Below are 13437 nucleotides of genomic sequence, written 5' to 3'. Positions count from 1 at the left end.
GGGGGCGCGGCCAGGTGCGCGGGAGGCAGGAGCGGGGAGCGCGGGCAGCGTTCTACGGGCAAGTGCTGGGCTTGCCAGTGTCCTCGGTATTCTGGGTTTGCTATCTGTTAACTCATTTTCCTCTCTCCAAAGTTCCTTATTCACTTAGTTTATAAATTATTTTGAAGCTGCCTCCTTCGCAGTACGGCTTGGAATGCAAGTGTTCCCAACGCCAGCTATTGAGATGTGTGGATTAGTGACTCATTGGGGAAATATTTATATAAAAGTGTTCCAACACTTTTCTGGCTTAGTATAAACCTTGATTAAAAATGCTGTAGTACATACCTACATTTTTTGCCATATGGATAGACACTGCAATAGTACATGGATTTGCAGAATCTATATTCTATATTTCCATAGAAATATGAGTTGCCCTGCGGTATAGCCTACTGAATTTACAATTAAGGCTACTATTCACAAAGTCTGTAAGTCCAGAGAATTTAAGAGGTGAATGAAAATATTCATTACAACATGCCTGGTCATCTGTATAAAATTACAAATGAAATCACTGAAGAAGTTAAGAATCAGTCACAGGTGATACAGAGATGTGCATACTTTCTTAATGTAAGTAGGGGCCCCTTCTAGGGGAGGAGAAGGCAGTGAGTCACAGGGAGATGACTGTGGCTAAGTGTAAAGCAGGACCTTCTGTTGCTGAGTAGGATTCCCAGTCCTGCAGATTCTTGTCCAAATTCATAGTGTATCGATGTCTTTCCAGTTAAACTGCAGAAGTGTTTGAGCTTTAAAAGAACTCTTTAAGTTTAATTATTTTCTATACAAAGGTTCAAAAGTATTCCTAGATCTAAAATGCATCTACCAGATTCCTAGGTCTTGTCACCTGCAGTTATTCTACTGCACTGCCACCTGTGTGCAACAGCCAACACACATACCAGTCAAGATGAACAGCTTGCAAGATAAAAATTCCTCTGAAAGAAAAAGGTATTCAGGTCATTGATGTTAAATATGGTACAGTTTGTACCTCTTTCCATCCCTAATTTATGTATTTAGCTAAACAGTAATACCCAGACGAACAAGAAACTGTTCATAGAATCATAGAATTATAGAATATATAGTTGGAAGGGGCCCATCAAGTGACTTCCCTTGATGGATCAGTCTATTTGCAGTGCCCCTGAAGATTCAGTAAATGTAGAGAGGTAAATCAACCCAATCCACGATTGCTTGCTGGCTCAGGTATTTTAGGGTAGGACAAGGAAGAGCCTGCCAAGAGGAGAGTCTGACTCCCTCTCCTACTCTTTCTTTTTTTTTTTCCTCCTCCCAGATTTGTAATATAGTATCCAAAGCCCATGAGCACCATCCTGTGGCTGCAGCTAGCTGGAGTATTGTGATTCAAACAAGACAGGTCTTGAGGATCCCACTGATGGCTAAATAGATTCTGTAACTCCTTGTAGCCTTCAAATGTCTTTATACTTCAATTTTTGTCTGCTTGCATCAGAATTGAAATTAATATTTTAAGATTATGCAAAGTGTGTGCTTTCAGGCGTAACTTGGTTGATTTTATTATTATCATATTATTTTCCTCATTTATAACTATATTTTAACATAATTTGACCACTTTTAGAGCTAATGATGTTTATTACCATTAAGTTTACTCAGCTTTCTCTGGAAGGCACAATAGATCTCTTTGCATTATTCCAAGGAAGAACTATTGTTCACAAGTTCGAGGCAAAAATTAAAAGGTAAGGTTCCTTGAAAGAGTTTGTATAATGCGCACATCTGGAAATAGAGTAAGGACACACTATGCTTAATATTAATGTACAAATTATTTACCAATGTTTCCTTCTTGTCTTCCATTAAAAGCAAGCAAACAAACAAAAAAAAACCTTTGAATTTTAAGAATTAATTTAATGATTGTGAATTTGCCCCATAAATTTACTTTCCACTATATTGAATTGGCCAAGCCTCAGTGATTTCAAAAGAACAAGTATTTAAAACCACCACATTTTAAAAGTATTCACATCAGCTATGTTGTGGACCATCTTTTGCTTGGCTAGTGTAGATTACACAAAATTACTATAAATAGGATTACATGGCAATGATGTTGGAAATACAGCTGGAAACAATTAATCCATCACAAGGAAAGAATTAGTGCAGGCTTACGACTTCAGAGGGAGCTGGTTGAATATCTCATGGTCTGATTAAACCAAGCAATGGATCACCAGCAGCAGTACTTGTGCAAACTGAACAGAAACCAAAATAATGGATGGCTTTGGTCATTGTGGGGCAGAATTGCACTGTAATTATCAATTCTTTTCTTTTCCCATATCTCCTGTTTTTTTAAGATACACTTAGAATATTTCTCTTTTTTCATATACTAATGAATGCAATGTATATAATTTTTCACAAGATTTTAGAAATGAGAATGTCAAGTTTGGGGGATATTTTCAAATGGCAAATAATCAAAAACTAATCAGGTCTTGTATGTTTTTATTAAAATTATTATTAAATTATTTTATTAAAATTATGTTTTTAAAGCTAACTAGCCTTTTTAACTCCTAAATTAAAATATGGTTTCCTTTCCTTTCCTTACAAAGAAATTTATAATTTTAAATGCCCTTTCTCCTCCAACATCCAAAAGTTCCCATCACGTCTAAAGATCTTGACTATGACACATCTATTTGAATGACTCAAACTAGTTCCTAGGCCTAAAAACAATTCATAGCTTTTTCTCCTTTTTTGCTATTAAAAGAACTCCATAACACAGAGACAGAGATAATACTTGAGGTGAAGTATGACTGACTTTTGCTTTACATTTTGTTAAATATAATGGAACATGTAATACTCTCTGAAAAGTGGTTTGCCAAGATCAGTCTGTCAACACTTGCAGTCATTAGGTGATTACTATGAAGTAAGCCATACACTGAGAGAGTGAAGAAGGACTTAGGACTGTATTCTGCCCAAATTAAAATAGAGAAAAATATTTTAATTATGATGCACCTTCTTAAGCATATTAGCCATGCATGCTTACTTTTTAATTTTTCTCTTCATTAGTTAAGAAAAATAGTTAAGGCAATTGTTTTGAGATATGAATATACAGTGAAATAACTTTTGAGAAGGGCAGCTATCTTTTGTGAAGTTTTTTTTTTTTTGCGGCTTTCTTTGTGCTACAACTATTTCTCTGATATCAACACCACAAGTGGGGCTTTCTACATCTCTGGTTTTAGGCAGGAACAGTCAAAGTAGTCCAGCTTTGCTTCTTTATTTGTTGACATGTCTGATGAGTAATTTTCATTTCCTTGATAGATTTTTCCTTGATACTTTCAGAGCTGTCAGCACTTTATTGAGCTGCTAGGTCTATTTATCTGAAGCTTATTACACATAATGAGGTAAGTGAAAGGGATGCAGAAGAAACCAGATTGATGCCATGGCCATCAAAGTGTAAAAATTTATGTTTAGAATTGGTCCTGCTCTTCAAACACACAGGAAAGGGAGCAAAACTGGGCAAAAGGACCATAGAGAAATGGAAAAAAGCCCCAAATATTATTCAATCATGTATTTTTCTGTTCTCTTCTCAGTATGAAGATAATGACAAGAATGACAAAGTTAGTGTTTTGTAAAGTTGGCTTTTTATTCTGAAGTCAAATTAGATCTCTTTATATTTCAGAGGTGAGGTTATCTGCTGTGTGTTTACACTTCCACATCTCAGCCAGTTTCTGAGCCTTTCTCTGGCCAGGTCTGAGGAACAAATGTAGCTGTATGAGCCTGCCAACATGGTCAGGAGCTACTTTCATCCTTCTGAGCCTCTGACAAGTGCAGCTTGTCAGATCCATTAGGCAGGGAGCTCAGCCACTTATTAAATTCCATGAGGAGCAGGGAGGCTGAGTTCAGCTTGCTGAGATCCTGAAGGTGCAAATTCCTGCACCCACAGCCTCCTCATAGCTGCAGTGAAAGGGCAGAGCATCAGAGAAGTGATGTTATCCTGTCTGACATGCTCACAGGACAGGAGCCCATCTTACCTCACTGGACAGGGAGGGCTCTTGTGTTCTCTTTCTCCCTCAGGCTGCAACAAGAAGGAGGGGTTTCCTTGTCTCTTGCGGGCAATGTTCTGGACTCAGCAGCATTATGCAGGATCACAGAGTCTTTGGAAGGCATCTGTGGAGAACATCACGTCCAGCTCCACCCTGTTAAATGAGGGTCACCTAGAGTGGATTCCCAAGGTCATGTCAAGTTGAGTTATGAATATCTCCAAGAATGGAGACTCCACATCAACTCTGGGTGACCTACTCCAATGTTTGACCACCTTCACAATGAAGGGAAAAAAACTTGCTGCAACACAAATATTTTCTTATCTTCAGATGGAATCAGCTTGGTGCCTGCCACTCTAGGGCCTTTTCTGCAAAGTCAGTCAGCCACCAGTGTACTGATGTCTGAGGTTATTCCTCCTGAAGGGCAGGAGCTTGCACATCCTTCTGCTGTACTTCATAATGTTCCTATTTTGCATTTCTCCAGCCTGGTGAGGTTGCTATAGATGGTAGCAGAATCGTCTTATGGTTAGTCACTCCTCCCAGCTTTTTTGCTATCTGTGAACTTGTTCAAGGTGCACTTTCCACCATTGGCCAGTCCAGTTATGAAGGGTCAAAGCAGTATTGGCTCTGGTATCAACCCCTGAGGTTCATCTCTGGTGACTGAGCTCCAGCTGGACTTCACGCTCCTAATCAGAACCCCTTGAGCCCAGAAATGCAGCCAATTTTCAGTTCATCTCACTGTCCACTCATCTGGTCCTTGCCTCAGCAGTGTGTCTGTGAGGAAGTTATGGGAGAAAGCATTACTAAAGTTAAGATAAATACACTGCAGTCATTTGCTCCCAGACTACATGCTGCGACTGCATCAACCCTCCCAAGAGAGCTCTGCATCTGGTGGGTAGGGACACTGCCAGCATGGAGGAAGGCTGCCCTGAGTAAAGAGGAACAACCAGACTTTGTGAAGCTGGACCTACCAGCAGCTGGAAATGGGTAGGTACAAATACATTAGCCTGGCAAAAGGTTTCACTGGATTAAGCTGCAGTGTGGATTGATTTGCAGCCCATCAATGGCACAGCTCAACACAGTGAGAGAAGGATTCCCCCATATTTTACTGAATAAGCATGAGAGTTTCAGATTCTGGCTGTCTGTGCAAGAAATAATTTTCTTTGGAATGAAACTGGCTGAAATGTATATTTAAACCAGAGCTGGAAGCAAGACTGTGGTGGTCTCTGTAATAAATACCATAAGTAATGAATGCAAGGGATGTATGGAACAAGAAAGAATTCCTTTCCAAATAGCACATATCTTAAGCTATTACCTAAAAGAAACAGAGCTTCTTGTCTTTCTCCTACTGAGCTTCTGCACTGAGTTCCTATACTGAACACCCTTGAACACTGTAATTATGCACCTCTGGTCTGCCTCACTCTACTCTAAGCACTTTTCTTGGAGACAAGTTTTACATGAGGAACAAGATTTATTAAATGTTGTATACATGATGGTCTGGTTTTGCATTTTGTAATTACTGAAAAACTGAATTTTCAGTTTTTCCAATTTGCAATTTTAAGAAAATCATCTGTTCATTAGGCTCTAAAAATAATTGTAGCTGTCTCCTAGAATAATGTCACATAGCATTTTTTATGCCACTGAATAAACACACAAAACAAACTCCCCTTTAAGATAGTATTTTATTTTTCTCAAAAATTTTATTTATTAAACTGTTTTATTTGTACAGTTTTCAACAACCTGGTTCTCTTTGCTGCTTTTGTTTTTAGGGGTTTGAAGTGGATGATGAGAATCAGATGTGGGTACTTTGTTCCTCTACTCATTTTTAAGCATTGCAGTTGGAATTTTCAGGAATAGACTTAGTTTTCCAATATTTATTTAAGCATATGTTAGACATATAAAGTTAAATTTCCATGAATAAAATACTGGATTTACCTTAGCAGAAACTATGAAAGAGAAATGGTCCTGAGATTTGTATTTGCCAAAGAAAAAGCAAAAGAAAAATTTGTAAATTTTTTTTGGTAAAAAATCCTATCTTGTATTTTAGAGTAATTTTATACAAAAATGTGAACAGAGAAAAACCAAGAGAAATAATGATTTTTTTTTTTATTTGCTGCAAACAGCTCAATAAAATCACCCCTACTCAAACACTCACTGAAGAAACTCAGTATGCTTTCCATATTTATAGTCCAGGAGTATTTAACTTTTTATTTGTGTTTTATTTTATTTGCATTTTATTTTTCCATTAAATACTGATACTAAAAATCAGTATACTGGAAATCTCATTTTATCAGGTGTGAGAAGAATTTACAGTAGTTTGAAATATTTTTCTTTTTTTAGCTGTGAAGCAATAACAGAGGGGGGCAGTCTTGGATAAACATCTCTTCTGTGTGTTCAAAACCTCTGTCTTTTGTGCTTCCGCAGATCCAAATTCAAGTCTGTTAGAACACAACTCTTTGATCTACATTATAAGAGTCCAGAAATTATCAGTTTTACAGACCTGGATTACTTTCCTCCTGTGCAGAAAGGTTCCACTGAGGCAAAGCCAACCCATTGAAGCTCCTCGTGCAGGAAAAGCTGCTGCCGTGGGATGGACTGCAGTGCTGCTCAGGGTGATGGCTGAGGTCAGTGGTACCTGCACTGCAAGAGTTCCTGGGCCCGTGGTCTTTGAGTGTGGAGGGATAGAATGTAAGAAAATAGTGCAGAAGGTAATCTCATACCTGAGGAGTTGCAGCTGCACTAATCACCAAAGATTAGGAACAGGCCTGCCCTTAACAGGTCACAGCTGTGTTCAATAAGAAGACGAGTGCTACAAAAGAGTGGGTTAGATGGCCGAGGGGGGAGTTGGAGTTTGCTGGCTGTACTGTGAAGAAGAAGGGTTCAGTGCTGTGAGGAGCTGCCTATGAGAAATCACTGAGAAGGTGTGGAACTTTGCAGTAAGATAATAGCATTTGAGCACTCTCTGAGACTGAGATGATCATTTGGTTTACCAAGACCTGCTGTGATAAAGAGGGAGCTGTTTTGTTTCTGCTCTGCATCTTTTGCACAATCAGCTGTGTGTTGTGTGTGCACCTGGGAAGTGCATACACTTCCCACTGAACATGATTAAGCACCTAAAATATAAAGTCAAAAATAACAGGGAATTACACAGGAGGAAAGCCTTAAAGAGCCAGCAGAAACTGTGCTTCAAAGTGATCTGACAATTTAAAGAATTATAGGGTATTGTGACAAAGAATGAGAAAGTGGAAAAAAGGAGAGGCAAGAGTCTGCAACCACAAAAAGCAGATAGCATCTCAAAAGCTTTTGGGTTAGTCTTTTTTTTTCCTTTCTTTAACTCTCAACACTTAGAGACTGTATTTTATGCTGTTGTAAAAACTTTTTTGAGTATATGGTTCTTGCCCTGAACATAACCTCAATCCATGTTCTCCACAAAAATAGATAAAAATAGGATATTTGACAACACTCCATCCATGACTCTACATCATTTTCTAGTATTTGTTTGTTAAACTATAGTGACAGATTTCTCATCTCAGGCTTCTTGTTCAAGTACCATAATCCCCATATCATCACTTTTTTGCTGTTTCATTTTCATTATCACTATTTGGACCCTTTTGTAATCTTTAATTTATTGGTAGCATCTTTCATAAAGGATAGTTTAAATGTTCTTGTAATGTTGGCATTGGCCACAGTAATGTTCTTTGTCTTTCAGTGCACTGAAAAAAGTTTATTTGTTGCCTGTTTAACACAGTGTTTGAGGTCAGACAGGTTACAAAATACTAATAAAAATAATGTTTCTTACACCGTAATCTTCAGAGATAAATGGTGGGATAGTAGGTATTCTTCACTGTCTTGCACAATCAAAATCTTTGTCCTGAGGTTTGCAGTCTTGGAAGAACAGTCAAAACACCTACTTTAGGCCACTGGGTATTTCACAATGTTGTTTTTTGTAGTAATAAAAATAGCAGTTAATCATACATTTATTATTATTATTCAGCACATGGAAAGGAGTTACTGCTGTTTGACCCATCAGCCAATTTGTCCCTTCAGATAGCAAGGTTTAACCTGACAAATTAGTCCTTAAAATCTGAAAACTCTGGATGCTTTTGCACTGGGAAGTGGGTGTGTGAGTCCTCGTAGTAACAAACTCTATGTTCACGTTGCGTTTGCATATGCTGGCATGCTGGAGCTAATATTAGCCTGTGTAAGAGTCTGAGTAAACAGGCAATTGGACAGCAGTTCAACTACATCAAGATGCACCACAATCCTATTTCATCCTGATCAATTATTTTGATCCAAACCCAGCCAAAGGAATAACTTGCCTTCCTGTCTCCCATGTAGCAGAGGTCACTCTCCAGGGAGGAATCAGATTGTTACTTGACTGATATTAACCTTTGGAGGACTCCCCCTCTTGTCTTCCCTGTGGTCTGCCACTCTTTAGGCTGCCAGTCTGGAAAGTCTGGAAAGCTGAACAGGAGAATGTGGGTTTGGACAATGAGACCCCCTCAGTAAAATGATTATGCACTGGACCTAAAATATGCAAACTGTAGGAGTCTACAATAGGGATTTGAATTTGTGCACTGATAAAATAAGTTTGGTTGGGGTTTGATTGTGTTCCATTAAATGAAGAGCAAAACTCACTGGAAAGGGAAGAGGGAGGATGGGATCAGCTTATTTCAAAGCAAGCTAAAAGCACCTTTGAAATTCTGTAATCTTCAGGCTCGGCTCACACTCAGAAGCTCTCCTTCAGCAGTTCTCTTGCAGATGATGCAGAACCATCCCAATGTCTGTCCTTTAGCTGCTTCTATATGGTATCAGAGAAAGGAACAGGCAGTAATGAGGCATTTTGTTACTGACATGTACTGTGAGTGCATAAAGATTTCCTAAAATCCTGTTTCTGCCCTTCTCTGCAAATGCAGTCTGAACTGCATTTTCATTGCATTATATCTGCTGATATTTTTAAAAGCTTGGGTATTTATTGCCTGCACACTAATGAAAAAAGAAATAACTAGAATGAAGTGAAGAACAGCTTTGTTTCTCCAATATAGTGCATTCTTAGGATGTTATATTTTTGTAAAAACTTCCACATGGCCATTTTCCATGTCCAGAAAGTATAATTAGAAGACAAGTTCAGATTGCTATGTATATTCTGTTAATATTCCAAACTTTTCATCATAAAACTTAGGGCATGTTCAGTCTCCTCAGCAGAGGAACACAGTAAGAATGCAGTCCTGTGGCTTGTTTGTGTGTTCACAGGATTAGGTGAGAGCTTAGTGTGCCACACTGGAAGTGGCCCATTAAAACAAGACCCTGAATGACACCCAGTGCTTTAGTGAGGCTGAATCAGTACCCTGAATATCAGTGGAGCAGGTCAATTCTTTACTGGCACAAGGAGCATCCAGTTTCCTTTTTGTTGGCTTTTTTTTTTTTTTAAGATGTTAGTTTAGAGAATCATCATAGTCAAATCTGTACTTCTCATGTTGAGTAGTACTTATTTTTAAACCAAGGCTGAATTTGGTGGTCAAGTCCAGTGCAAATTTAAAAAATAACTTCCTAAATATGAGCTGTCTTGTGTTTCTGCTGTTAAAATCAGCCTTCCAGTAAGAGGTCAGACTGTGATTTTTCTTCTAATCTTATAGTCAGGTGGCCTTTTTGTACACTTAATGGAATTATTTCTGTTTTTCCAATAGATAAATAAAACAGAAGTGCACCATAAATATTGATGATCACTATTGTCATTTGCCTAACTGCATTCTTGAAGAATTTTCAACACTATTTGTTAAACTAGCATTAATTTTCTTCACTTGCTTAGTGAGTGTGTAAGATTTATAGGGTTTTCAGTATGTGTGATTATTGTCAGTAACAAAATCAGAATTATTAATGGAGGTAAAATTAAACATCTGAACTCTTCACAATTCTCCCTCTTTTTACAAGAATGAAACTGACATTTTACAGCTGTCATAGTTCAAAAGATGCTAAGCTGTCATATTTACTTACAAATTCCTGCTTATGCTATTAACTGTGCAAAGCATAGCAGTGCTCATTTTTTGGCTATGAAGTTATTCCTTTGGAGATCCTGTGGGCTTGCCTTTAGCAACAGGCAGGAATGTGCTGGACAAATCCTGAGCCGCACATGCTGCTGAGTGCTTTTTTGTCCTCGGCCCAGCTCCTGCAGAGCTCAGCCTGTTCCTGTGGCCTTCCTGGGTAAACACGGCTGTGGTCGCGCAAGGGACGCTTGGCCTCCACATGTCACCCACGTTTCTCTTCACAGAGAAAAGCAAGGCACAATTCTTCCCAAGAATATTTCTGGGATTCACATTCTCTGAACCTCAGACAAAGAAAACACAATTCTTATCATTTGCTGTGCCTGTGTTTGTGCAAAAGTAGAATACAACATGGAGATTGTTTACCCAAAGTCATGGTGTTGTGTTTCCACGGCCTATCATGAGTGTGTGTTGCAATTGTCGGCTGACAGTCATGAGATTCAGTGCAGTGTGTGCAGGGTTGAGTGCTTGGCAGGTTCAATTTTAGATGTATAGAATAATATAGAACAATCAAGTAATTAATTAGCCTTCTGATATCCATGGAGTCCTCCTCATCATTCTCTCCCCTTGTCAGGGCCATCACAGCATTGCTATAGCCGCATCCTCCCACGCGCTGCACGAGGGCCTGGGCCAGCCCCTCAGCAGCTCAGCCAGCTCAGGGCTGGCACTGGGGCTGGCTGGAGACAGAGCCTCTCCCAGGACAGCCTGCCAGGAATAGGAGCTTGGAGAGCAGCTGGAAGGCGATTGTGGAGCTGAGGATGTCGTAGGTTGACCGCACATGGTGGGTTGAGGTGGCTCTGGCATTTCGGGATCTCCCCGACCCTGGCTGCCGTGGGTATCTGAGACAGAAAAGGCCAATTAAGCATGACCTGTCCAGGCCCCTCAGGCAGGTTCCAGAGCTGCAAGCTACCTTATCAAGCTCAGCTCTTAGCAAGGAAAGGGCTGAAATCTAAAGAGCTGATCTCACCAAGTGCCTTGGGCAGACACAGGAAGAGAGGAGAAGGCTGCATAAGGTTCCACAGGGATGTCTTTATTGAAATGAAGGTCTCAGGGACAGGTCTTCTGCCCAACTGGGCAAAAGTAGCTCTTTATATGGGGTACAGGAGTTTTAGGAATTGTCCAATAGCAAGGGTCAAAAGGAAAGTGACCAATAGTCTTACAGAGAGATAAGCAAGGGTCTGAAGGCAGGAGAGGAGCTTCTAAGGTCCAGTCATCATGACTAGGCATTTTCTATCTTAGACTGCTGACTGCCAGGAAGGCCTTGCAGGCCCTGTGCCTGCTACAGCAGGTACCTGGCAGGCTGGTGACAAGAGTCTGCCAAAACTGAAATACGAAGTTACAAACAACACATTTATGGCTACAGAAGATTCAAAATACATAAAGGGAAATATTTTCCCACAGCCATGGAGCCTAAGGGGTGCAGTCAGTATGGGATACTCTGTCTTTGCAGCAGCGTGTGCCTTGCTTGCTCACTGAACACTGTCCTACAGGCTGCACACTGGCCAAGGTTTTAATGAATTTCAGCTCTGCTCCTCAGTTTCTTTGATGGGCTTAGGTATCCAGGATGTGGATTTTATATTGTGTACTTTGGATCTAGGGGTTCACGTGGTAACACTTGGAGAGTGGTGGATGAGGGAGTGGGGAACTCTGAGGATGTCCTGTAAAACCATGAAGAACATGAACAAGGTGAAGAGGTAAAAGCCAGCTCGTAAGGCAACAGTCACATGCTATATAACTAGTAGTGAAATCTTCAGTCCCAGCAGCCTTCTTAACACACAAGTTATGTCTTCCTCCTTGATTTTTTCCCTGTTTTTGCAACATCTGTGAGGTTAGTTTTGGCTTGTTTCGGTCCTTTGCACAGCACCAGATATAATCCCAGTCCATTTTCTTGTAGTCACGAAATCTCCTGATTTTTGAGATTTTTGGGGTTTTTTCAATTGCATTTCGTTTGATCATATCTCCTTTCCTGAGTGTTTGTAAGTCTTTCTTTTCAGTTTTGCAAGATTTTGTTTCCGGTCCATTTTCCTGTAGTCACTACGTTTCCCAATTTCTTTTTCCTCTTCAATTTCATTTCCTTTGATGGTATCTCTGTTCCAGAGTGTTCGTAACTCCTTCTTTTCTGTTTTGGCCTTGAGCGGTGATCAGTTTTAACAAGCTTTGGTCTGTGTCCCTGCACTTGTTGGCATACAGGCCTTTTCATGGCTTTTGACTTTAGCAATTTTTTTCTTTTTTTTTTTTTTTTTGTTTTTAAGTGTCTATGCCATGTCCCTCATATCTTCCCCTCCAAGTTGTGTCTTCCTCCTTGATTTGTTTTCCCCTGCTTTTGCAACATCTGTGAGCTTAGTTTTGGGCTCTTTTGGTCCTTTGCACTGCACCTGATATAATCCCTGTCTGTTTTCTTGTGTCACTAAATTTCCCAATTTTCTTTTTTTCCTCCTCCAATTGCAATTCCTTTGTGTCTCCGTTCCAGAGCGTTCGTAAGTCCTTGTGTTCTGTTTCAGCCTTCAGCAGGTATCAATTTTGCCAAACTTTGGTTCATGTCCCTGCACCTTATAGCATACAGGCCTTTTCATGGCTTTTGTCTTTGGCAAATTTTATTTTTTCTTTTTTTTTTTTTAAGTATCCATGCCATGCCCCTCATATCTTCCCCTCCAAGTTGTGTCTTCCTCCTTGATTTTTTCCCCTGCTTTTGCAACATCTGTGAGGTTGGTTTTGGACTGTTTTAGTCCTCTGCATTGCACCAGATGTAATTCCAGTCCATTTTCTTGTAGTCACAAAAGTTCACAATTCTTTTTTCTTCCTTCAATTTCATTTCCTGTGTTGGTATCTCAGTTCCAGAGTGTTCATAAGTCCTTCTTTTCTGTTTCGGCATTCAGCGGGGAGATAAAATTGAAGGAGAATTTTTGCAAGCTTTGGTGCATGCCCCTGCACTTGTTGGCATACAGGCATTTTCATGGCTTTGGACTTTGACAAATTCTGGTTTTTTGGGGTTTTTTTTCAATGTCCATTCCATATCCCTGATATCTTCCCCTCCAAGTTAATTAATAGGAGTTTTTAATTGATTTTTTTTTTTATGTCAGCACTTAAGTTCTATATAAATTTCACTTTGATTTCCTCACATGCGTTTGGATGCTGCCTGCGCCCCCTTCTGCTACAGGGATCAGCAGAAACTCCTCTTGTAGCAAATGCTGAGATGTCAAACACTGAGCTGTGACTGACTGTGGTGCAAGGGACATAGCAGAGAGAGAGCCATCACTGAAGTGTAGGGTAGTGTATAAATACCTCAAGGCTCCCAGGAGATACAATACCTGCCATATTGTAAAGAGTGCAATAAAACTCAGGTTTATGTGGAAACACTCAGCTGCTGCTGCATCTGT

Source organism: Geospiza fortis, unplaced genomic scaffold (genome assembly GCF_000277835.1).
Source record: "Geospiza fortis unplaced genomic scaffold, GeoFor_1.0 scaffold111, whole genome shotgun sequence".
Classification (NCBI taxonomy): domain Eukaryota; kingdom Metazoa; phylum Chordata; class Aves; order Passeriformes; family Thraupidae; genus Geospiza; species Geospiza fortis.
Note: the sequence above shows the minus strand (reverse complement) of the source record.